The 27,280-nt window shown below is 42.6% G+C and overlaps 1 long non-coding RNA gene across 1 annotated transcript; it reads right to left on the bottom strand.

Moving 5' to 3' along the window:
- On the bottom strand, positions 1-27,093 carry LOC142014225 (uncharacterized). Its single transcript, XR_012645892.1, has 3 exons — positions 26,985-27,093; positions 1,308-1,415; positions 1-350 (listed from the first exon to the last, which is right to left on the bottom strand). It is a non-coding gene; the product is annotated as an uncharacterized LOC142014225 (long non-coding RNA).
- Between the last annotated feature and the right edge of the window lie 187 nt (positions 27,094-27,280).

Genomic DNA, 27,280 nt, shown 5'->3' with positions numbered 1-27,280 from the left:
AATTTTCATGAAGCATGGGGGGCCATGACAGAACTACACAAAGAAAAAAAATTCACCAGCTGTGCTGTTCTGCTTGCATGCGGTTTGTGTGTAAGCCAGCCAAAAAGTGACAGAAAGGGAGTGTGGCATAAGGGTGTATTTACATCCTACAGCACATAAAATAGAAGCTTCTCTGCTGTTCTCCCTCCAGACTCACTTCTTCCTTACTTTCAGTTTGTGTTTTGTTCATCATCCTGTTAAGCATGACTGCAAACCTGGTCCAAAGCACATTGACTAATGGATTTTGGATCTTCAGCAAAGTAGGCTGTCAGTGGATAAAAAGAAAGGTCCTTTCATGGACTGGTAGCTGTCTAAAAGATGGGGGGCAAGGGTAGGAATAAATGGTTAATGTTCATAATGGAGACAGGTAAATAGTGGGGTCCCCCAGGGGTCTGTACGAGGACCAATCCTATTCAATATATTCATAAGTGATCTGGAAAAAGGGGTGAACAGGTGGCAAAATTTGCAGATGATATGGAACTCAGGTTAAGTCCCAAGCAGAATGCAGAGAACTTCAAAAGAATTTCACAAAACTTGGTGACTTAGCAACAAATGGCAGATGAAATTCAGCATGGATCCATGCAATGTAATGCACGTTGGGAAGAGAGTCCCAACTATACACATACAATGGTAGGATCTAAATTAGCTGCTGTCACTCAAGAGAGATATCTTGGAGTCACTGTGCTTAATTCCCTCAAAACTTCCATCTAAAAAAAAAGATATGTTGGAGTTGGGAAGGTCCAGAAAAGGGCAACAAAATGATTTTGGGTATGGAATAGCTTGCCATATGATGTGTGATTAACGGGCAGCCAGTACATTAAGGTGAAAGATGTATACCTGCCTGGGCTACATGGAACCCTGCCAACCCTTTGGGACAAAGACCACATGAGGATAGGGCTTTATAGGCTATAAGATCTTCAAAAAGGTGGGGACAGAGAGGTATATGTCATTCACCCTAATGTACTCTCTATTTATTTCTTTTGGTGATCCCTAGTTCTTGTGTTATGAGATGGTGTAAATAATGCACCTGGGCTGACTTTGAAAGGGTCACCCAACGGTCCTGCTATGAAGGGAAGATCCTCAAGAGCGGGTTTAGCCAGTGTTAGGGCATAGCTATGTTCATGTAAAACAGCAGCTGCCCAACACCTTCACAGTTCACCTTTCAGATGACCATACGAAATAGTGACACCATAGCATGGGCCTGCACATTATCACTAGAGACACTGTACAACACAAGCTGCCCAGCTTCCCTAAGATTGGACACTAACCTGTTGTGCTGGGTCTGTGGATGTTACGGCATAAGGAGGGTCTAGACCATGGGTGTCCAACCTTTTGGCTTGCCTGGGCTGCATTGAGTGAAGAGGAAGTGTCTTGGGCTGCATATAAAATATATAATATAGTTAATGTATATAAATCACATAATAATGTTAAAAGTTTACGATCTTGTGGGACCGCATGACTAGCTGTCCAGGGCTGCATGCGGCCCGCGGGCCACGGGTTGGACACGCCTGGTCTAGACTGTCAGGTAACAGATCAGTTTTCAATGATACCTCTCAAATTCCCTGTGTGCGACACAAAAATTGAGAAGTTGGTTTGATTAATCCATGAACCTGGGCTTCAGGCCACACACCCTCAGAAAAGAAAGTCTGTCAGGTAGGTGGAGTGCAGCATGTACAACTGACAATATACAAATACATCCTGGCTGTACTGGAGGCGCAGAGCTCAAGACATGAATGAGGAACTGAGGAAGGAAGGAACAGGATGAAGCCAGCTGCTCTACAAATGAGCTTCTCGTGGAGCACTTTGAGTTGCAAATCCGCAGTACCCTGGTGAAACTCAAAGGAGAGCAGAATTCTGGTACTGCCACTTGCCTTCCTATGGGGAGCAATTCTGTCCTCTCATCTCATCAGCATGCATCCTCCACTGTGTTTGTGTGGTGAATCACAAGGTTTAGAACACATGACTGCAGCATCACTGAAGTCAGCTGAGAATTGGGCCCAAGGGCTTCCAGCAAATTATAGAGAAAAAAACCCTCTTCACTTATTCCCATCTTCTCTTCATTTTTCAAATAATCTTCTCCAGCCTCCAACCACCACACGGAAGCCAGAAAAAAAGTGAGTCTAGCAGGCCAAAAAAACAGCAAGTCTGGACTTGAACAGACCCAGATCTGTCCTAAGTCACAGCAGTTCAGAGGTCACATGGTTGCCAGCAATTCTGTTGAAACTAGGACTGATTTTTTTTTGTTTGTTTTCAATGTGAATGTATGTTGGTTTTGGACACACAAGGACAACAAATACACATTCAGCCACATACCACCTATTTCTCATTCTCATTGGTCAGAGTTGCTCTGTAAGTAACCAATCAAATACGAAATCTGCTGTGGGAAGCAGAGCACACTAGCAAAGAGATAACAGTAGTTATCACTGGCTGTTTACCTCCTGCCAAGATTCATTCTATTCTGGTCACAGAGAAGCTTCTTGAATCTTTAATAGGGCATGGTCTAAACCCAGATCACTCCATTTGACTAACCAGTTGCTCCAATGGTTCTACCTTCATGTTAATGTGAGTGTCATGTCTTTTAAGTGCACATCTTTGTGACTATCTTTTCTAATCTTTAGCTCTAAATGTATCCTGTCAGAACTTGCTTTCTCTCCTTCCTGTTGTGTGAGTCATTTATGCCAGAAAGGTGAGTTGTGAAACTCAGGTTAAAGATGGGTGTGTTTCTGTGTACCAAAGACATGAAGGTGGCCTGGATTTAAATTGACCATAATAATCACTTTATTATGCTCAGATTCCCCCCTCTCCCCCAGTTCTGAGTCTTCACTCTATGTAGCATTTCTTTCCATTTGGCCCAGGCAGCTTCAGAGCCAGAGCATGTTTACAGGACATTCAATATTTGTTTTTATGGAAAGCTACACTAGCTAATATTAAATGGTAAGAGCCAACAAGCCTTATACTTAGATGAGGTACCAAACTAGATGGAATCCTGAGTCTGGTGCGTTTTATTGATTCCCTAGGACAGGGGTCTGTAACCTGCAGCTCTGGAAGGCCTTCTTTGTGGCTCCTGATGTTATAATTGCAAAGTGAAAAAAAAACCCCTCCTGGTTATTTCCAATAAATGGTGAACATCTAAAAGCCCCACAATGAACAACACATATCTATATAGCAAACAATATGTTATCTTGAAACATTGGATAACTCCCCTTCTAATATGTACAGTGCATTGTGGAATATGATACTGTATCTCTGTTTTGACCATGTTGCCAATAAAGTCTTGATTTTTGTGAAGGAGAAGAAAGCTCGTGGTATTCCTTCTGTGAAGGACCACACACATTTCAAGAAAGAAAACTGAAATTAAATGTAAAGTAAAATTACCATAATTAAAGTGGAATGGCTTCAAAAAAGAGGAAAATTGAAGAGGAAAACAGAGAACTTCAAACTCAATGGACCCAATCTTTTGCATTTATATTGAGTTTATTTCGGCTCCCTTTATGTCTCATTTGCAACGAGAAATTTGCCAACAACAAAAACTGTAACCCCAGGAGGCATTTTCTCAAAAAACATACTACTTTTGCTGAACAGCACCCAGCTGGAGATGCCAGAAAAAAAGCCACGGAGGAGCTGTTATGCAAAGCAGAGCAAAGTAAGAACATGTTTCCTAAATGGGTGAAATCACCAAGAAGTATAACTGACGCTAGTTTTGTGTCAACTCAAGAGATCATGAAATGAGGAGAACTATTCACGGATGGCAAATATATAAAAGAGCACTTATCAAAGTATCAGAGCATTTCTATTTTACAGAGGCCCTTGGGAAAGACGGAAGGAAGTTATCCACAGTCTGTGTTGACATGGTTATCACTTTAGAGTTTCACTTCAAAAGAAAAGAACCTAATTAGGCCTGTCAATGGGGGTGGGGGGAGAAAGCCAAGGGGACAGCTGCATATGAGCCTGGCATCTCAAAAGGGCCCGGTCTGCAGCCTCTACTTTGGCACTTGGGCCCCTCCCCTTCCGGGGCATGGAGCTGAGCCCCTCTCTACCACCTTGCCTGGGTTCCACAGTGGCTATCGGCTCCATTGAACCTAAAAACCTATTGTCATCCTCTTGATCCACTGGTTGTTGGAGATGTCAATGGCAGTAAGCTTGGGATGAAAGCCAGAGACCTGGAAAGTTGGGCACTGCCAGCAAGTAGTGGTGTTTTCAATATATGAAGGCAGTACATGGAACTTTCTTTTAAAAACAATAGACTAGTGAATCTCTCTTTTTGTTAGAATTGCGTAATTCTAACTGCGATCTTCAAAATAAATGGATAATGGGCAAATGTAACAGCAAAATAATAGAAAATTTTTTGGGAAGAAGGGGTCTCCGGAAGGACTTCCTTCCGGAAGCTCCCCCAGCAGCTGCGCTTCTACACGGTGTTTTGGAGTCCGGAAGAACGGTCTTCCAGACTCCAAATCATGTGACATTATGCTAATGAGGCACAGGGAATTTGCATCCGCACCTCATTAGCATCTTTCGCTCCCTGTATTAGTATGCCACTTCTGAAGGAAGTGGCCTGTGTAGAAACAGCCAAGGTGTTTTCAATCACAAAGGGCAATAGGTTTTGGTTCTGATACCCAGAGGGACCCATTCTACTCTGAATTTCACAAGTCAAAATAAGAAATCCAGGTAGAGCAAATGATTTTAGATCAGAATCAGTCCCAAGATATCCCAAATTGCAAGTTAACTGTAGGTCAGCACAACATGATTAGATGTGCAGCAATATTGCATCATCTTGAATGTTAGAACGTACTTACTGAGTGAGGACATGTCATCCAAACACAGGGTTAACTCCATAAGTAATACACAGAAAGTACCAGGCTGTCTTTAAATTCCACTAGTGCAGTGGTGGATATCTGGGGACTCACTTCAGTGTCTTTTCTATGAGACAGCCGCTCTACCAAGGCCTGGTCTACACTAGGAAACAAAGTCGATCCCTGATACGCAGTTCTAGCTGCGCCACTAGCATAGCTAGAATTGACAAGTAAGAATTGACTTTGTTCTCTGGAGTAGATCGGGGCTCTTTGGGCAATAGCATGGAGTACCAGGGTCAATGGCTGAGCCCAGAGAGGTTGATTTTGCTGTGTCTTCACAGACGTGGCAAAATTGAACTCTGGAGGCTCGATTGTGGCACATTGAATGTGTGGTACATATGCTTGCAGTTCCTAGTATTAAAAGAGCATCCCAAAGTTCTGTGATAGATCTTCAACTTACATTTCAGACAACAAACGAGAAGAGTATGCACAGTCAGACTGACTCTTTGGCCCAATTCTGCTCTCAGTTTCCTATGAAGGTCAATTTAATCAGCACAGATGAGAACACAAATTGGCCCTACATCAAGGTAATAACAATCACTATGCAGAAAAAATGCTTGACATAAAATGTTCACATAATTTAAGCCAGTATTGTCATCAAAGCATGGAATTCCTCTTGGAATTCTTGTCCTTTAAATTAACTTTAAATAAAGTAAGAGAAAGACATCTCATATTTTGGAAATGATGAAGTATGTACTTAGTTAGGCTACTGAGGAGGGGAGAGAGAGAGCATAGAAGTTGAACTGTGCCCTTTTAAATAACAATGTTAAAGAAATAAACAGATTTCTGTCATGAGAATCATATGTGAAATTCATATGAAGTAGAAATAGTCTAGTTACTGGGCTTTCCTTCAGCTTAAGTCTATGTAGCAAAGCGATTGATAGAGTGCTTTTTTTGTGCTGGTACTTGCCAGTACCTACCTTGGCAGCCCCTGCCATGGGATTGGCTGGTGTGGTGGGATGGGGAGCCAGCTGAGTACTGGCTCCTCCTTTTTTAATCATTCTTGCGTGGGATGGTTTTAGATCATTGGAGAGTTAAATGGATTTTCTGTAAAATAGCATAGAACAGCTGCAGAATTTTATACAAGCGGACATTATAGTATTTCAGTGCAGTGACAATGAAATATAGCATTGCTTTGCTGCTTTTCCCATGGGCCAGTGAGATAATGGAAATGTTTTCATTTTATTGCTTTCTCTCTCTACTTTACAGTTTCATCTCTAAGGTAGAATAAAACTAAAAGGGCCCACTTCCTCATTTTGTTACTTCATTTTCTATAAAGAAGGTCTAAAAGCTGCAGTGAGTTTATCTATACTACTGATGTGCTGTTGGACAGCGGGCAGTTCACTTTATCTCTATGCCTCATTTTCCTCATCTGTGAAATGGGAACAAGGGCTACTGTATCTCACAAGAGGCAAACTGAGCCTTAATTAATTCATACTTGCAAATGGTGCTTTGAGGACTTTTATACAGAAGACACCAGGAAAATGCATAATAACATCATGAGAACACTGTTCTCTCATAACTTTCTCAACAACTCCATCAACAGGAACATAATTCACATTCTATGGACATGGAGAAAGTTACTGAAAGTACAGAAATCCTCATTCTGCTTCCTTTTTCCCATTTACAGCAAGAAGTCCTGTGGCACCTTATAAAGTAACAGATATTTTGGAGCATAAGTTTTCATGAGACCACAAAAGCTTATGCTCCAAAATATGTTAATCTATATGGTGCCACAGGACTTCTTGTTGTTTTTGAAGATACAGACTAACGTGGCTACCTCTCTGATACTTCTTTCCCATTATTCATTCATTTATTCTTCTCAGAGTTATCATGACCAGGGCCTGGCAAACATGAGGGGAACAATATATTGTGAGAGCAATTCCAGGCAGAGAAGTGTGGTAGAACACAAGGAGATATATTTTAACTCGGGAAGGCAAGCAACAACATCTTGTCTGGGCATTCCTGCTGGATACAAACTACAAGGAGTCTAGGATTTGTAGGGTTTTATTGCTGGCAAGGAAGATGCACTCCTGGCAATAATGTAAACCCCATTAATAAGAAGTCTCAGAAAGAAGACCTTTAGTGACTGGCCAATAGGATAAGACCTTGTTCATTCCCAACCATAAACTTCTCTGTGAAATTAAGGCCAGATAGATGATATGGCAATCATCTTTCTGAACTTTAGTAAAGTAACAGAGTAAAGTAAATGTGGCAATAACAGAAGGGAAAAACCTTTTGGCTGCTTACTACTGCTTTCTGGCTTACATGTAAATTACATAATGGGAACACTTTCCCCAGACTGTGACCTGACCTTGTGAATAGCATGGTTTCCCTTCTTTATAGGTAGATAGGTGGGGACAGCATCACAACTGATGAGCATTATGGCACAACTTGTGCACATCTGGTATGCAATAGATGCATGAATGAGTGTGACTGACACAATGAGAAGGCAGATGTATGGTAGGGAGAGTAATGAACAGGCAGGTTGTTTTTCATAGGTGTCAAGAGAGTTAGATGATAAAGATCCATGTGAACTTACATCTTTCCTTCATCGTCATTTCATAGTTCAAAAATTTTATATAACTTTTTATTGATCCAATTAATTAATTTCAGTCCAGTGCCATGAAGATGGTGTATATTCAGAAGAGTCAGACATCCAGATTTGAGCGAGGTGTGCCAGCACTCCTCACTGAATGAGCCAGGGCCTCCTCTGAGGAGCTCCAAAAACTAGACTCACCTACCCTTCCACTGAGAAGGAGAGATCAAGCCAACTTTGGTGTGCTTATGGGACAAATGAGGATTAATAGGAAAATAGAGTTGATCCTATGGGTCTGTTCTGCCCAGTGGAACTGACAGCCACTGCAGGCTGCAAGGTAAGGTGGGAAGGGGGCCTGACTACGCGCTGCTGAAAGGGACAGGACCAAGGGCAGAAAGGACAGAGCGTAGGGAAGTCAGCCCTTAGCACTGCTCTGACTGAACCACTGGCTCCCCCAGTCACAGCCGCATGAAGTAGCAGAACAGTGTTGCCACAGCATTTCAAAGGGACCCAGGGCAGTTGCCTCCTTTGCCACCCCAGCCCCATCAGTGAGCCTGATTCTGCCTTCCACTTGCTGTAATTAAATTACTGAGTAATTTGATCCTTTGTTTAACTGGATTGAACCTTTAATGCTCTAAATTGCTTGTATTTAAAATAAGATATCTACTCACACTTAGTTTGTTGAATGACCATTAGGTGTAGAAATTCTCCTTCATGTCATCTTTGGCATCTGGAGTTGGTGCATAAGCACTGATGACAGGGTGTCTGTTGATTTTTGGCAAACTTCAGGCAGAGAGTCACGAGACTCATTGATGCCAACAGGGACTTCAGATAGGATCTTTGTCAGTTCATTTTTGATGGCAAATCCTACTCCATGAACTTCCTTTGGGGTTCCTTTCCAGAAAAACATGTACCCTCCACCTTCTTCTCTTAGCTGTCCTTGCATTTCTTCCCTTACTGTTAATACTAATTGTACTGAGCATATGGTCACCATTAATCTTTTTAGAGAAGACTGTAGCAAAGTGGACATTAAACACCTCAGCTTTCTTGATGTCATCTATTCGCTCTCAGCCTTTTGCCCTCTTCTCTTAGCTGTCCTTCTGGTCTACGTCTTTCTGCCAGGGCAGCAATATCAATACTGAATCATCTCCTCTTGCAGGTGATAATTGCCATGTGTCTTTCAGGTCACTCTGTCTGGGTTGTCCACTAGAGTCCAAACATTCCATGTTCCAAAGTTTACTGTTCGGTTTTGACCACACAGAGGCGAACCCCGTGGATGCGATTAACCAATCGGGGGGTTGAGGTGAACTATGTTTAGGGCATATTTTCTAGTCTCCTCCCCATGTGGGGTGAGCAGAACGGCTTCTAAATAGGGTTGCTCAGTCATGGAAGCAGCAGCTGGACCCTTCTACCACCTCAGTCCTCGAAATGGAATGACCGATACTTACATCTACCACCTACATGCTGGTCCATGACTAAGAGCTTCCAGATTTCACAGTCCTGCTCCCTTCACCATTCTTTAGTCACCATAGGGTTTAAGTTCAGGAGAGTAGTATGCAGAGGAAGATACCTGTGTGTGACTTCTTTTAGCATGGGGGGGAACTGTTGCACTGCAGCCACCACATGGCTTTTGATGGATAGAGGGCTCAGGTCTAATGGCATGGGATCCATGATGACTGAGAGTCTCCTGTCTGCTGCAGCTTTCATCTGCCTTCACAGCCATTGTAGCACTACCCTGGCTCCTCACTCTCTGGATCGTCACCTTGTGGTGGTGAGTGGGCTTGTGTGTTCCAATGAACCTGAAAGTGATACTGTAAGGAACTTCCTTCTCCCAGTAGGGTCACTCCTGGTGCCAAGGTCAAGTGGGGAGGGTCAAGACAAAGAATGATCCTAAAAGTCCTCAATGACAGAACAGACGGACAAGCTGTATGTTGCCAACAAGCTACAGATGAAAAAGTGACTATTACAGGAAAGAGAGTTAATTGAAAATATATCAATTTACTATCTATTATTATATGTATTGAACTTCTTAGAGCTGTGTATTATACACTGCTATTTCTTCCATGGAAAGATCACTTTCTTTCTGATAATTGATTTATTGTTGTTAGTGGTGTTGGTTATAATTCCAGAATAATCATTCCACTCATTGTTTTGAGGTATTAGAAAAGTGCCACACTGAAAGTATGAGAATCATACTGAGCAATCATATTTTCTACAGACACTCCACCGTAAAAATAAACTGGCCACTATATATTTCAGCTTCCACCTTTGGCTCCCTCATTAGACTACACTTGTTAAGTCTGCCAGGTTTATTACAATTCCAGGATTCTTTGTGACTGCTGTAAAGAGTATTCTGGCTCATTACAGGAGACTAAAAGAAACCATATCCCACTTCCCTGAGAGTGGAAAGAAAGGATTTAGAAAATGAACAAAGACAGTTTCAATGGTACTTAATGCTAAGAAGATTTTCTGAGACTAGAGTGCTTTAATTTGCATTCAGAATGTGGCTGAGGCCATGAATATTGGAATTTATCTCTTTCAGCACCAGACAGAATATAGAACATATAGACACCAAGCAAGTAAGAATCCCAGATGGCTCTGGACCTGTAACACTATACTGTCTGTCTATACCCATTCCCTTCAAATCAACAAGACCTGATTAAAGCTGACCAACTCCTGCCTTATTGCTGTTCTCACCACATTCAATCGTAGAAAACAGCAAGAATGGTTGGTTGTAAGGATGCTATTGGGGAGAAACAATATTAGAATTTTTGCTTGCCTGGAAAATATTTTCATAACTGGATACCAGGACAACATTGCACTTGTAAAAGTGAAGCACAATCTAGAATATTGCCATTGTGCATACAGTATGTAGTAGACTTACTAAAGGAGTTACCATAGCAGCATCCCACGACTTGGGTGGTAATAATGATTTGTAAAGGCATTTGTAATGATTTGAATGACAACCACTGTAAATGTAAGAATCAAATCAAATAACTTAATATAACTTGTGCCAGAAAATGTAGACTTGGGCTCACTACCAGTTCCTTGCCCTCGCAGGAAACCCTGCTCACAACCCTGGAAACAGAATCCAGTGTAATCTTATTTACGTAGTTCTCCCTTTTCATCTATTGTCAGACTCGCTTCTTGTGTGGTGCTACAATTTCAGATTGAAAACTTGTTAGGGCAGGTACTCTGCTTGTCTGCCTTTCTATGAGTTGCTTAGGACACCAGTGGGCATGGTAGACATAAAGCCAATGCTATACTCAGGGCCTGATTCCCTGCTGTCTTGAATGTACTAGATCATTTACACATGGACAAAATGGAACCTAAGAACATAGGAACAGCTGTACTGGGTAAGACACACTAGTTGGTGGATGTTCCTGCCTTTATCAGGAGTTTTTTCTTAAGCACTGTCATTTAGGGTGGCATTTCTCAAACGCAGCCGGTGTGGCCACATATGGTAAACAGGAGGTTTTTCTGTGGCCACGACAGGCTCTTGTGCAGAGATGAACAAGGGAGGGAGCACTGTAGTGGTTCCTCCCTGCAGCCCCTTCCCATGGTTCAGCTAGAGGTTCTGGCAGTGGGCTTCAGCCTGCTTTGCCCCAAACCTGCAGCTTCAGCCACTGGCCCTGCTTCAGTTGCAGGGCTCCAGACTTTGGATTTCAGACTCCTTGGGGGTGGCAGGACTCTGGTGGGGGGCTACAGGCTTCATCTGTGGGCCTCTGGGCTTCAGCAGAGCTGGTCTTACTGGACACTATGGTCAGGAGGCAAGGAGTAGGATGATCCTTATGTGCAAGGCTGTGGAAGGGAGCCCAGGACAATGTGCAGTGGGGGGCCGGGGCACCAAAATACAACTGCACATTAATTTTGTTACTGCAGCTATGTCTACAATACATCATAAAGTCACGTTTAAGACAGTTAGATCAGTTTTACAATGTCAGAGTCTTCACTCTGAATGCCATTAGGTCAATTTTGGGGTGTGCTGAGGTCAATATTATTACACCCACAAAGCGAAGTCAGGATAGCACCAAGTTTAAATTTAAAAGTTCGGATTAATGCTAGTTTGGAAATGGCAATTATTTACATTGACTTTATTGGCCTCCAGAGGTATCCCACAAGGCCCTACAGTTGTCCACTCTGGGCACTTCCATCTCTGCTGCTCTCCAGGTGTGCAGGAAGTAAGTAATAGGAAGCCTGTGAATATGAATTCAGCCCCAGGAAGACCAGAAAATTGAAGTGGGCACCTGGGCCAATTTTTAATTAATTTCTTTATTATCAGTTTTCTGATTGCATCTACCCATAAAAATATAGCCCCAGCGTGGAGTGGTGGCTTCTTCCCTGCACAGGATATTGTAGGAGAGGCTGAGATTTTTTTTTCAGTGCTGGCGCCAGCCCCCACCCAACTGCTCTACATGGCAACTAGACTGTGGGGGTCATGCCTATATGAGAGGTTGAGAAACTTCTGCAGTTCACATTTGTACAGGGGTAGCTCCCCTCCTGTGCCATGCAGTCGGGGTCTATCTCCCATCCAACCACATCGTGTGGCTAGCCCCCAACACAATAAAAGCACGTGTCTGTGGTGCAGTGCAGACCAGGTTGCCAGGCAGCACCATGTCCTAGCTTGCGTGTGGTGAAGGCTCCAAAGTCAGGAAAGATTTTCAGGAACTGGCTGTCACTGGGGGACTGGGCAGGGTGGGGGGAAGTCTCACCCCTGAGGCAAAGATTTTCAGAGGCTGGTTGTCTTTGCTATGTTTTCAGTGGGGCAGCACACGCTGGGGTGGGGCGTGGGTTAGCAGAAAGCCAATGAGGGGACCCCATCAACAGGTCCCTCAACTACACCCCACTGTTGGAAAAAGCCCCAAAGGGGAGCCTGTTTCCCAAATGGACCATCTCAACTGGTCTCTCAGCTACACGTCCCCACCTCTGATCATAGGTGAGGGAGTTGGCCCTTGCACTCAAAGATATGTGGGGCTGGCCCCCCATCACCAGAGAAAGCCCCCCAAAGGGACCTGTCCCTTGAAGGGACCATCTCAACTGATCCCTCAGCTTCCACCACCACCCTATAGCGTGATCCATCGGACCAAGGCAAGCTTTGGAAATTTGGCTGCATTTCAAGAAAGCACTTTTGTTTTCAGTGAATTTAATTGTTCCCATTATTAGCTGCAAGATGTGCCATGCCATACATACCGTGCTTTCAAGGGGAGGAACCAGATGAGGTGGCACCTGAGTGATCCCAGAGCACAGACATTCTTACATGTGGGTATGACAGCCCCCGCCTGGCGCGCTATTTGGCTTATTACATAAAAGTCACTCCATTCGAGCCAGGCAGGGGTGGTTTCAAGGTGGAGCAAAGTATCTGAAGGACCAGTTGACATGACACATTTACCTGGGAGATCCCAGGGCACAGAGTCATTCTGGTATGTGGATATTGCAGGCCCCTGCCTGGCACACTAGTTGGGTGATCAGGCAAAAGATGCACCTAAAGGGAATAATAATGCAAAGGTGTTCTTTCAACAAGGGAAAAGCAGCTGAGCAAGCAGCTTACATGGTTCTGCCACTTTCTGAAGCCAGCCTAGTTGGTCGTCTTTCGCCTGGGATTCCCTACTTTTCCTTCTGAAAAAATGGCCATTTGCCTTCCACAGAAGGGGAATGAGAGCAATGCAATGTGGCAAGATGACATCATATACCTACAACCACTTGCAGAGCATTTTTTTTCCCCATGCTGCACCAGCGAAAAAACCCAGAATGCTACAGGGCCAAGGGAATCATGGGATAGGTTCCCACAATGCACTGCTGCAACAGTCAGTGTTTGGCGATTCAGTATGGCAACACTAACTTGAATTTATGGGGCCTTTCTGGGGAGGTGAAGATACTCAAATTAAAATTTATAAAATCCAGCGTTATAAAATTGTACTTAAGAAAATTGAATTTATTTCACAGTGTAGATGTAGCCCACTGCACAAAATAAAGAAGCAGCAGCCTTACTTAAATCAGTTATAATGTGTTGAACATGTATATGGGCATATTTATGTGTTTTTCCAAAACTTAGAGTGGGTATTTCAGAAGAAATAGTCAGAGCAGCAATTAGCAATCAGACCACCAAAATTTTTGTTATTAGAAGACTTGAGTTAGTGTCAGTAGGCAACAAAATAAAACCTGCAAGTACTAGCCAGCTCAGGCTCATGGGCCTGAGGCTGTTTCATTGCTGTGTAGACTTCTGGGCTTGGGCTGGAGCCGGATCTCTTGTACCCTCCCACCCTGCTGGGGCCTGGAGCAGTGTTCCCTGTAAGCTGAACCCTTGGGCAGCCATCAAGGAGAGAGTCATATGCTGCCCAGGTGATTATCACAGCACTCACAGCCACTCACAGCTGGCAGCATGATTTGCTATTGGTGGTGCACAAGCCCATATGCCGTAGTGCACATAAGAAAATTTATCCCACCCAGGATGGAAATAATTAGAGGGAACCCTGGGCCTAGAGTCTGAGCTCCAGCCTGAGCCCAGAAGTCTACACAACAGTGAAAAAGCCCTGCAGACTGAGCCCTGTAAATTCAGGTCAGGTGGCATGGGCCTGGTCAGGGTGACTGACAGACTTCACCAGGCCCTGGGCCCAGATGGGGTAAGGTGGGGGATTAGCTTCCCCAAAGCCAGCTCTTCAGAGCTATCTGGCACACACCACCCCAGGATCCAGAAGTTATTTCAGAGCCCTGGGGCTCCAGCTGCTGTGGTTGCTGTTGTACTGGCAGAATGAGCAGTACAGGGGAGTCCCAGGCCCTTTTAAATCACCAGGCATCTGGGCAGCTGCCCCCTTCACCCTTCCTATGCATCAGCAGCCTTGAGCCAATGCCAGGTTTGTCTTGGCTGTGTAGACATACTTTAAGCAGTTGCTCATGCCCCTAAATATGAGGGTTTGTGTCCCTGCTAAAATTCTTTAATTCTAACTGTGGCTATTCTTACTATTCATAGAAACATCTCCTCTTTTTAAAAATCCTGCTGTACTCTGGGCCACAAGGATACCATATGATTGGTGTGAATGCAAAGTGGGTGTAAAACACTATCAGGGAAGCAAGTGGGAATTCTGAGCTGGCAGCAGTTACACCTGCTTCACACTTTGTGTAAGTTGCTCCACACAGCATGTGAGGCAATTGGCCCAGCAGGCTGGGAGTCAGCGTGCCACTGCCTGGTGTGCAAGCTCTGAAGACCCATGTAGAATATATGGGCCTGCTTGTGGCTGCAGCAAGCTCTTTTCTCTGTGCCTTGCGAGGTGGCAAGTGGCAATGGTTGTGCCCGCATTTAGCTCCCTCCCTTTGCTAAGACTGAGGATGAATGCGACATAAGAGTTGTGCACACACATCCTGCACTGAAGTTATTTAAACGGATCACGTTCTTAGCTGGGTGTTTGTCAGAATTGTCAACAAGATCCTTCCAAAAGGAAAAACAGAAAAGGATTATTCAGTGGTACAGAGCGGAGGAAAATCCTGTGTACACCTCAGTTGTATTTGTGAAATAAATCACAGTTACTGCACAGCCTACTATTTACTAAAAAGCTTAATTCAAAGCTCAATAAATACCATTTGCAGAGACATAGCAAGTGGGCTGTGATACCTTCTATTTCCAGCCTTTTCTGCAAGAAAGAAAAGTGGATTAGAAGGGAAGCTTTAAGAAAGAAGTATGCTTTGATTTTAGGGTGTATAATAATTGCCTTGTGAGATCAGATGCATGGTTCGTCTGTTGCCGTATCCAGCGTCTGTCATCAGTCTACTAGATGCTTCAGAGGAAGGTACACAGACCCCAATTGTGGATATGAAAAAACCTGCCATAAGAAAATGCTTTCTTCCTAAACCCAGATAATAAGTATTTGGCTTTTGCCTTTAAGATGAACACATATCCAATATAATTTTTTATTCTGTCACTATCAGAGGTATGAATGCACTAGAGTTTCCCAGGCTGACAGTAATTGCAATGCTGACAAGTGGAATCAAACTTGGGACCTCTGGAGTGGAGTGCATGAGCTTCTCCCACGTGAGTTAAAAGTCAGCTGGCTGGTAGCTAAGGCTGTAGAGCAGATGCATCATTCTCTCTGTAAATGGTGTCTGCCACAAAATGGAACACTACACCACATCCAGAAGGTGTGTGGGTAGCATGATCATGGCACATTAATTAGCAGAAATTGGTCTATGTTGTGCCAGCTTCAAAGACAAGTAGTTAGCAACCAAAGATGCAGAAATGAATGATCTACCAATATGAATAACAGAAAGCACAAGGCGCTTTATCATTCTTTAAGATTTCTCAGCACTTATTCATTGGGAAGATTGGGCTTCCATGGTATCTGATTCTGTTGCAGCCTATTGGAACACATGCAGCTGTATTTTGTAGGATTTCACCAGTCCTCCTGGAGGCTCCAATCCCAACTGAATCTGGTAATCTCCTTGAGCAGCAGGAGGCTCACAAATTCAGAAGGGAATTGGCTAATCCTGGCCTTTAAGACCCTGTTCAGATAAACAAGGATAGGCTGTGAAAGCATGTTTGCATTTAATGTGCTAAGTAGGGTTACATCCATGCTACTAAAAATGACTTGTCATTGACAGTGTAAACCCCAGCCTCAAAGATCCCTCAAATGAGGTTGAATACAGATTAGCTAATATAGGCAGAATTCATTCGATCACTTCAGAAGATCCATTTACAGCACTCTTCCTGTAATGTAATGAAAACACATTTTTCACCCCGGTTGATGAATAAGGCAGAGAAAGGCAACATGTACAGGGCATAAGAAGGCTGGTGATGGGAAATAATTTGACAAATATTCAGTTCAGATTTATTATAGAAGGCACAAGTGACTTGGGGCAAATTAGCTTAAATGGGTTAGGGTTTGGGTAGATACTCAGAAGTCAGGTTGTTTATTTGACACTTATTTGAGCTTGGTGGGTTTACAAACAAAGCTTGGACCAGATCTCTCACAAAAACAGGTTTTCCCATGAGATTCCTTGCACTTTCAATCCCATTCTTTGCTGGAAGCCAGATGTGCAAAGCCACGCAAAATTTGTAAAGAAAATATTGGAATTCTTTATAAACAACATTCAGATCTAGCAGTGGGAGAGGTTTTGGAGAGAGTGAGAAAGTCTTACTTTCCCAACTAGATTCACATCAAAAACCTGTAAATAACTATGGAGTAATTGGGTGGCAGAACATACTCAGTAGAGCTGATGGCAGATGAGGGGAAGAGAATGAATAAATTACCTGGATGAACTTCACCTTTTCTCTGTTCTTTAGTTCCATGGTGATTCATGAGACATAAACACCTAGCTAGGGAGATGGATGAAATTGTCTACGGACAGATTGTTTTTCCTCAGATGTATACTTATTCAGAATGATTTTTACAGGGTTGAACGAACTAGTTTTTAAGCTCTATTTGCAAGTAGTTCATTGTATCCGAATAGACATGGCTACAGGAGTGCAAACAACCATAAGGCAGGTATCTGTGTAGCATAGTATATTTCTTCAGTTTATCCCTTTCTGTCCACATCTAGTCTTGGAATGGACCCTCTGCCCTTGGCCCCAGCTCAGAGGCAGTTCAGGGAAATATCAGGGTTGTGTCAATAGTGGGAATTACGAGTGATGTACTCTGGCAATCTTGGCCAGCAGGGTGGCTACCTGGGCCCTGTCATCCAACCCTCTGAACTTTTACCAGTTCACTCACCACTAGTTCAAAATCACTTTCACAATTTGACCAATGATACATCCCTTATTTGGCGTCTGATATTACACACTAGATATCTAATAAGGAACAGCTCAGAGAAGAAGTTTATCTTCAAACAATAATTTTGCAGAGAATTGTACACTAACTCAGAGATGGGAATTTATATATGAATGAACCATTGTGGAGTGGTACATCTGATAAACTTTGTTTTGTGGAGGGTTTATTATACCGTCCATTTGTTTCCCTGAAATATAGCTGGCCACCCTTGCTAATCATGTTTGTCTTTTAAACACAACTGTAGAATGACTATACTTGCTTGTCTAACACCTGTGCTTCCCAGTAGGAAATAATCTCTTGCAAACACCCGCCAATCATTAATTGGAAAACCAATGAAGCTGCACAAAGGGCAGAATTAAGATACTCAGAACATAGGATCCACATTAAAAAGCCTACTTCATTGGAGAGAGAGAAAAAAAAGGGAGACAGAGGATTACAGTGATATATGGTCAAGCGCCAGAGCAACAAAGCACTTATGTATGTGTTTATTCTTTACTGCTTTTGCTCAATAATGTATTTAGGCATGTGCTAAAACATTAAGCACATCCTTTGGTGCTTTGCTGAACTGGGGCATGTGTGACTGTCTTGATGATGTTTAGTTACTGTTTAATGACATGAGTGTAGTTAAGTTATTGAAAACTGTGAACTACACTTATTCCAAAGGCAAACATTCAGATGTCATTAATTGTAATTTCCTTAGTGTCACATCCTTCTTCTCTGGCTCTCAGGCCAACAAGGCCCATAAATTAAGTTACACCTAGACTACGCCAAGAAGCATTATAATGTGATGAATAAACCGCTACTATGTGTTGCAGACATTGTGCTATACAAGCCTGCGCTGTGTACTATTTAAATACATCAGGCCTGATTCTGCTCTCTCACCTGAGTAAATCAGGAGAAGCCCTGCTCAAGTCAATGAAGTTAGGTTGGCTAAAGATCAGAATGAAATCTCACTAGAAGTGGGGATTTTAAGTATTTCCAGAACTTTTAAACACAGAGCTTCCAAAACAAACTTAAAAACAGAAGAGGAAAGAGAAACCACTCTCACTAAAGCCAAATTTTAGTATGACTTCAGATCATCTTGACTATTTCAAGTTGGCTTTCTTCCCTCTGAAATTCAACCACTACAGTGTCTGACTTGGGGAGACCTTTACAGTTCACACGTGGCAAGTTTCAAGCACAGAGAATAGGGAAAGAGGGGTCAGAGTCAGAACAATCCCAGTATTAAACGAAGTGGCTGGAGGGATTACAGTTTAATTACATTATAATAGAGATGAGCCCAAACCAAAAGCTAAGAGCTGAACCCTTCAAACATTGAGGAAGCACTGCCTGGCTCCCAGCTCTATTAGGGTCTGACTCAAAGTCCCAACTGCCTATAGGCTTTGAGGGGAAGTTGGATCAGAAATTTTTCCAAATGCACTGCTTGGATGTATTGGTACAATTCCATTTTGCATCAGCACCCTCCAATGCACGCACCTTCAGGCTCATCTCTAATATATGGTAAGGGACAGGAGAGATCTTCTCCTTGTTAATTAGCATACAAATCCTGATTTCAGTACAGTGACAGAGAGATAGCCATGTTAGTCTGTATTCTATCAGAACAAAAAAGCAGTCATGTAGCACTTTAAAGACTCACAACATAATTTATTAGATGATGAGCTTTCGTGGAACATACCCACTTCTTCAGATCATAGTCTGTGCTGGTAAGGCTTTGATCTGAAGAAGCAGGTCTGTCCCACGAAAGCTCATCATCTAATAAATTATTTTGTGAGTCTTTGAAGTGCTATATGACTGCTTTTATGTTTTGATTTCAGAACAGTTTAACTCCAATTTGAACAGGAAAGTAGAGAGCATTGTAACCAATATAATTCACACTTACATCACTGGTGAGAAACTCTTATTGCTACCGACTGAACTAAGCTGTTCTTTTCCTAAATTCTCTTAAAAGGTCACATGAATTTGTCAAGAAATATAATTTATTTTAATTTAATCCAATCAATTTATAGAACAGTGTGAATAATTTAGGAGAGAAGAAGGAACTGAAATGGGATAGTCTGTGTGTGTGCAGAATGAGATATATCAGTGCAACTGCTGCACGCTCCTTTTCAAATGAGATATTTCAAGTAATTCCTGTGGGAGGAATGCTTAGATTTTGCAGTGTCCTCTCCTCTCCTCAAGGCAAAGAACTTTATTTGTCACATCACACTTCTCTTTAAATGCACACACACTTGGATGTTTTGTAATGCTCAGCAAGACAGAATGGCTACGTCTACACGTGCCCCAAACTTCAAAATGGCCATGCAAATGGCCATTTCGAAGTTTACTAATGAAGCGCAGAAATGCATATTCAGCGCTTCATTAGTATGCGGGCGGCAGCGGCGCTTCGAAATTGACGCTTCTTGCCGCTGCGCGGCGTGTCCCGATGGGGCTCCTTTTCGAAAGGACGCCGCCTACTTCGAAGTCCCCTTATTCCCATCAGCTCATGGGAATAAGGGGACTTCGAAGTAGGTGGGGTCCTTTCGAAAAGGAGCCCTGTCGGGACGAGCCGCACGGCAGCAAGGAGCGTCAATTTCGAAGCGCCGCTGCCGCCCGCATACTAATGAAGCGCTGAATATGCATTTCTGCGCTTCATTGGTAAACTTCGAAATGGCCATTTGCATGGCCATTTCGAAGTTTGGGGCACGTGTAGACACGGCCAATATGTGCATGAAGCACAGATTTAAATGCATACAATCCCAGGAGAAAATGACTTGCGTCTGTTATAAACTACCTGAAGAATCTGAGGGAACTTGGACAGTACCGATATCTCTGATTATGTCTACACTGCTGCAGAAAGTCAGTCTAAGTTGCACAACTCTATTTACATGAATAATATAGCTACAGTCAATGTAGGGTCAAGTTACTGCAGGGTCTACACCTTGTGAGGGCAAGAGGAGAAACTCTCCCGTGGATTTTCCTTACTCTTTTTGTCTGGGGCAGAGCACAAGGGTTGATTGCAAAGTGATCTGTGTTTGATTTGGTGGGTCTTCAGTAGACCTGCTAAATCAAACACTGATGAATCAATCTCAGAACATCAAGTCGGACTGTAGTTTAGCTGTATCCTCAGGCCTGGTCTATATTACTGTGGGTCATCAACCTAAGTTAAGCAGCTTCAGATACATGAATAAAGTAGCTGAAGTTGATAAACTTAGGGGTCTGCTTATCTCTCTGTCTTCAGTGTGGTAAGTTGACAGCTGATGCTCTCTTGTTGACTTCCCTTACTTTTCTCATTTTGGTATCATATGGACATGATAAATTGATGCCTGCTGAATCAATCCATACCTTCAGAAGACATACCCTCAGAAACATTAAAGCAGAAGTGGCAAGGTTAAAACGCTCCAAGAAGACAATAAGAACTTTTTTATATAACTGGTTTTATAGCAGAAATGTAACCATAGTCTTTACAGAATTAAGAGGTATACATCTGTAGCTGTGTAATTGAGAGGATGACCTTTGTATTAGAAGCTAATGAAGTGAATATATGACACTTAAGGGTTGATAGTTAGGCACTGACCTTAGAAGGAGATATATGATAATTATACATCAGCAGAATTATGACAACTGAAGATAGGCACAGTAAGTGCATGGCTGAAAAGTCTGTAAGCCCCAGGACGTGCAAAGCTTGTCACAGGTATAGGCTAATGTGCTTTGATTGGTATAACTTCCTAGTTAATAAGGCATAAAAGTATAATGATTAAACTTGCTGATTACATCATTACCTGCTGAATTTTCAGGAGGACAGTCACTTTAAAATATTCAAAACCATACTGCTTTCCCCTGCATCTCCATAAATGGATTAAGAACTGTACAAGACAAAGTAGGATGGAAGTAGGGAAGAATTAAAGTTCAAATTGTAGCAGACTCTGAAATACATAAAATAACACATCAACTTCAGAATCAGCAATAAGCTATCATTTGTTGGGTTGTTTTTCTCTATAGTGAGACAGATTTAAGTAATGTGTAGTCATCCTACTTTTCTTTAAAGATAAACCTGTAAACTAGACTAATTGTTCTGTGGAAAGCCATCCAACCATTACCTAGAAAATCAACAGACCTCACAAATTTTGTCCAAACTTGGGCATTAATCTTACTCCAAAATGTGTGCATTACCACAACATTATTGACTGTATTGCATTTGTAAGGTGTCTATTATCATAGTATACATGCACCATGGTTTTTGACAAAATAATCCTTTCCCTAAAAACTGTTGACAGGAGATGATCATATATGTAAATGATCCAAAGTTCTTCAGTTTCTGATGAATAATGTCTGATGTATGTTACGCTGAATCTAGGGCTTTAATCAGGTTCAGAGAAATCTGCAATAGAACCAGCAATATAATTTTCATTTCTTTGCTGGTCACCAGCACTCTGATATTGCTACTTTAAGTATTGTTCAAAAATATCTTCTTTCAGACAACTGACATTTTAAAATAACCAAACAATGCGCTGATATATAAAATCAACAAAGATCCAATCCCTATCCTGCTAAGAGATTTAAGATTACCTGGCTTATCAATATATCAATAGTTCACAATATTATTGGCTTTCAAGCACTAAGGACTCACAACTCACAAAGATTTTATCACCATTCAATAAAAGGGCAAAGATGTGTCCAGCCTTTGGCTAAAGACCTGCTTTCCTTGGTAATTATGTAAATGATACAACAGCTGTTAAATTATGCTTTTTTATCACAAGGATAATAAGCCTTTTGTTCACAAAAAAATCTGATTTTTACCATAATATGTTGCCATCAGTTAAGTCCACAATTGAGCCAATTGGTTTAGCATGTCCTTAAAGTTAAGCACACAAATAAGTGCTTTGCTGTATCAGGGCTGAAATGTTGTCAGAGCAGGAAAACTGACATGCTACAGCAGCATCAGACTTCACAGTACTTGGGATCAGAGGAGAAGAAAGTTGCATGTGTTTATGACATCTGCTGTAGGTGAGCTTTGACCTTTATATATTTACTCCATGGCCATGTCTACAATGGGACAAAACTTCAACCAGCAATGACCTGAGGTGCTGAAATGTATATTCAGCGCCTCATTAGCATGCCACCGGCCACAGCTCTTCGAAATTGCTGTGTTTTGCTCCCACGCGGCTTGTCCAGATGGGGCTCCTTTTCAAAAGGACCCCACCAACTTCGAAATCCCCTTATTCCTATCAGCAGATGGCCATTGAATGGCCATTTCAAAGTTTTGTGCCAATGTAGACATAGCACGTGACTGGTTGAGTGCCTGAGTCATATAGCAGTCTTATGAAGTGGTGGCAATTAGAATAGGTGTCACATCAAACAGGTGTTGCTTCTTCACTTTTATGGCATCTATCAGAACTAATCTGAAGCTATGTCTACACAAAGCTGTTTTGTTGACAAAATCTGTAGAGCATCCACATTCCCAAGGCGTTCTGCCAACAGTAAATCGACAGAATGCAGTACTTCCATCGACAGGGTTCTGCTGCTTCCCCCATGAGGCAGAACATCTCTGTCAATAGATTCTGTCAATGCCTCTGTCTGAGATGGGGTGGGGCCTCTGTTGACAGACAGGTCTTCTGGGACATCAGGCAGCCCTGTCTGCTGTGCTTCCAGTTGTCCATTCTGTCAAGAGAGTGGCTGGGCAGTCCAGCTGCTCTCTGTTGGCAGAACGGATCACTCCTTTGATTCGCTTGGCAGTCTGGCTGTGATCTGTCAACAGAAGTTTTGTTTGAAGGTATCTTCTGACAGGAACTTCTGTCAGCAGAGCACCCTAGTGTAGACATAGCCTGAAGGTATCCATTGGTCAAATATCGGCTTTTGCATGTGTATTTATACATACACACAAAAGTGTTTCTTGTAAAGCAGACTTAGGGACTATGGGGCGCAGATGCACTGAGGCAACTGTGCCTCTGTAGCTTCTCTGGTGGAGATGCTCTATGCCAATGGGAGGGAATAATAAATAAATAATAAATAACCTCTGGGAGAGGTGACTGCTATCTCAGTGGGAGAAGCTCTCCTGCGGATATAGTGCTGTCTATACTGGCACTTAATTGTTGAAACTTACATTGCTTGGGGAATGAATGTGTGTGGCTTATTCACACTTCTGAGTGACATAAATTATTCTGAGACGTGTGGTAGTGTGTCTGAGCTCCTAGCTTTTCTATAGTCTTCATTTAGACTTAGAAATGAAAAGTCAAAATCTAAAAACAAAACTTTGCTGGGCTAAATTCAAAGGTCTTCAGTCATTTTTTACTCAGACTTTTACTGAAGTTACTGGGTATATGCCAAAGAGCTGTACTGTACATTACTTGTATCAGAGATTATGTTTACATAATACGCTTTGGAGTCAGCAGCAGAAAACATTGCCATAGAGAATATGTCTGGGGTTGAGATCATTATGATATTCATTTACGAGAGAGATATGTGAGCATAATTCAGGCCAAAAACCTAGACAAGGATTTTATGTGTCATCAGAAACTTGTCTTTAAAAGATTATCATCATAAACTCAACCTTGGTCTCTTGCTTACATATAGCTTTTAAAAAATCACAAGGGAAAACAGGAAAGTTGGCTGAAATATGCACTTATGCTCAGGGTTTTTTACTTACTATACATTGAAAAAAATCTTATTCACTGCAGATGGGAGAAACTGATAACACTAGCTCAAGGAAGACATGTGGCCACATCTACAAGGGCAGCTTCTGTCGACAGAACAGCCCTTTTGTCAACAAAACCCGCTAAGCATCTGCACAGCTAAAGCACTCTGTTGAGAGTTTGTCAACAAAATTCAGCTCTTCAGTCTGCATCGGTACCCCTGTTGCCGATCAGGAATAGTGCCTCTGTCGACAGTGTTTTGTCGACAGAGTGCCAACATAGACAGTTCTGTCACCTGAGAGGGCTACTGGTTCCCCAGGAAGCCCTGTTTGCAGAGCTTCCAGGCAGCTATTCTCTCTAGAGAGGGCAGGGCAGTGCTGCTCTCAGTCGACAAAGAGGATTTCTCTTCGATCTGCTTTTATGCGTAGTCACAATGTGTTGGCAGAGGTACTGCTGAGGTTTCTCTGTCAACAGTGACTTCTGTCAACAGAGGCTGCCCGTGTAGACGCAGCCAGTGAGGGCAATGTAATGCCTTTCAGTATACTAGTCCTTTCCAAATGCCTCAGGAAGACCTACCTACCTACCTACCTCTCTCTCCCTCATCACACACACCCACCTTGGCTCAGAGAATCCATCCCAGGTTTTCCACAGATCTTATTCTATACTGAGATGGGACTGGGAATTTAGTCAGCATTGTGTGAATAGCTACACAGAAAAAGTGTATATAATCAGTCACAGCCTCTCTTGTAGTTTGTCATACAGTTAACCCAGTGCTCCTCCATCCTGAACTTTTGTAGTACAGACAGGCTATTTTTGGGCTAAGATTGCCAAATTTGCAGTAGTTTTATGATACTGTCAAATGTTCACAAAGAAATGTGCTCACCCTTATAGAGGGAATATGGACAGTGCTCTTTGGCCTGCCAAAATAGGTTTTGCAGGAAAATGTCAGACTGTGGATTGATATTTAGGGAAGGACAATGCCAGAGATCATCTGGCTTCCACCAAAGCTGGGGATTCTCTCAAATTGCAGGAAAACTTTGGTATGTAATAGTATCCTGCCAACCTGGTGCTTTAATATACAACTTTTTCCTGTCTCCACAGCATACAAGTTACACATAGTTTTTTTTTTTCTTGTCCAGTGAGTATTGACAGCTCTTATGGAGTCTAACAACATACTCTGCCTTTTGAATTACCTCTAACTTGACCCCTTTTCTTTGAGTTAGCTGTGTGTTCCATGCAGAAGAAAGGCATTACGTAAATATAGCATAGTAATGTGTGATGTTATTCTAGGATTTGGTAAATCCAACACCTCACTGACACTCTTGGGAATGAAAAATGCCTTCCATTCCGACTAAATGAGGACATGAATAAATACCTCTTTATTGAGTGATAGCAGCAAGAGTAGAAAACCACCCCAAGGATTGGACCTATGTCACTTTGGGCAGTGGCTAAGCTATACGGTCCAGAGTTTCCAGAGGTCTGATAATGCCAGGGGGCATGACATGCATTTGATTTCAGCTGTGTGCTTGGCAATATGTCTTCACTACATAGTTAATTCAGGTGACTGATGCATGGATGTGAACACCTGGGTTGGCATACCACAGGTCTGGGTTCCCACTGCAAAGCCTTGTCTGCATTATTGAGTGCTGACTGTAACTGCATTTGCCCATGTATGGCTGCAGGCATATCCCATAGTTCTGTGTGCAGACGCTATCTAGGATTCTTCCCTAGTCATTTGTGGGAGAGGTTGTCTGTCCTTCAAAGGGAATTGTGGGAAGGCCATAATGCAGCTACACTAGTGATCTTACAGCCACACAGCTGCATTGGTACAGCTTTGCTAGGGTAAGTTTGTAAGTGTAGACATGGCCTAAGGCTTTGTCTACACTGGCAGTTGAGCAATAAAACTTTTGTCATTCAGAAGTGCTTAACCCTCCACCCCACTGAAGGACAAAAGCTTTACTGTGTCAAGCACTTACATTAACAGTGCTTTAAGATCAGCAGGAATGCTCTCCTGCCAGCAAAGGAAACAGCATAGAGGTGGAAGATTTGGCCTGCAAAAGTGCCAACAAATTACGTTTACACTGCTTAACTTTTAGCCACCTGGCTGCCTTGCTAAAACCTGTTTATTGTAGACAAAGCCTTAGTGAAAGCACAGCCTGGGCTCAAATCCACCACTGAGCCAAATAAGCTAGACCTGCTGGAGGCAAGTGTGAGCTAACAACCAAAGTAAAAGCCCAGGTTAATTGTTTAGGGAGGACATGCTGTGTGTGTAGACGTATGTGTGTACATGCGTGGTTGCTAGACGCTGCCAGAGAACAGGAAAAACACCACAGAACCACAAAAAGAAGGCAGAATGGAAGCCTGACAGGAAGACAGAGAAGCACTTGTAACAGGACCCTGAGGAAAAAGCTAAGAGAATGCTTTTCAATTCCTACTGTGTTCAGAGAAACAGGACTGTGCGTACAGGCTGAACCTTTCTTGTCCAGTACCCTCAGGACCAGACTGGTACCACACGAGAGAATTTGCCAGACCACGGCAGGTCAATACTGTCTAGCACAGGGGTGAGCAAACCCCGATATGGGTGCCAAGAGTGGCATGTGAGCCGATTTTCATCAGCCTCTCTGCCCCGCCCCTCAAAGCTGCATGTGGAGTTACAAAAGACCACCTAATGCTTCCAACCATCACCTAAATAGGTAAAGCTCTGCATCCTAATGTATTTATTAATGAAGCTGTTGTAAGTAGGACTATTAGCGACTTTAAAAAGTATCACCTGCGCTTGGACATAGATGTCAAAAGGTCGAATTTCAGCACTCTGCCTTGGAAAGGTTACTTATCCTTGGTGTGGCACATTACCAACACTTCCACTGCTAATTGGACTCCTAGAAGACATTTGGGGGTAAATTAGAGCTAAATAACAGAACAGACCACTGAGAGCCAGGATTGGTGCTTATAAACAAACTTTATGGAAGCACGGGTACCTTGGCCAAGCCCATGATAAGTGGTTGTCCAGCTAACTAAAACCATGCTGGATTACGGATGTTGCTGGATGAGAGAGTGCTGGCTTTGAGAAGTTCAACCTGCACATTCTTTGTAAGTAAAGGAGGTTGCATCAAATGCATACCACACCACAAGGCAGTAACAATAAAAGCTGCAATCCATCCACATACTATAGAGAAAATCATAAACTTTATACCTTTATGTAAGGGAAGATTTTCTCTCCACATAAACATTCACAGAGTTGTGTCTAAGAATTGCAGGCTAACAGGCAGCAGTTTTTTTAGAGGTTGTCTTTCTGATATCTGTAACAGAAAGAATGGATAAAGATTACCCAGACAACTTATTTATCTGAATGCCCAACCCATACCACATAGATATCCAGAACAATTTTTTGGCTATCGTTCTAGTCATCTTTTCTCTCCTTTTCCAGGACAATCAGTAATGTATATGCTGCATTTCTGTTGTGTCAGAATGAAGTTTATAGGCAATTTG

Source organism: Carettochelys insculpta, chromosome 6, assembly GCF_033958435.1.
Source record: "Carettochelys insculpta isolate YL-2023 chromosome 6, ASM3395843v1, whole genome shotgun sequence".
Classification (NCBI taxonomy): domain Eukaryota; kingdom Metazoa; phylum Chordata; order Testudines; family Carettochelyidae; genus Carettochelys; species Carettochelys insculpta.
The sequence above is the reverse complement of the archived record's forward strand: the minus strand, read 5'-3'. Positions and strand labels throughout refer to the sequence as shown.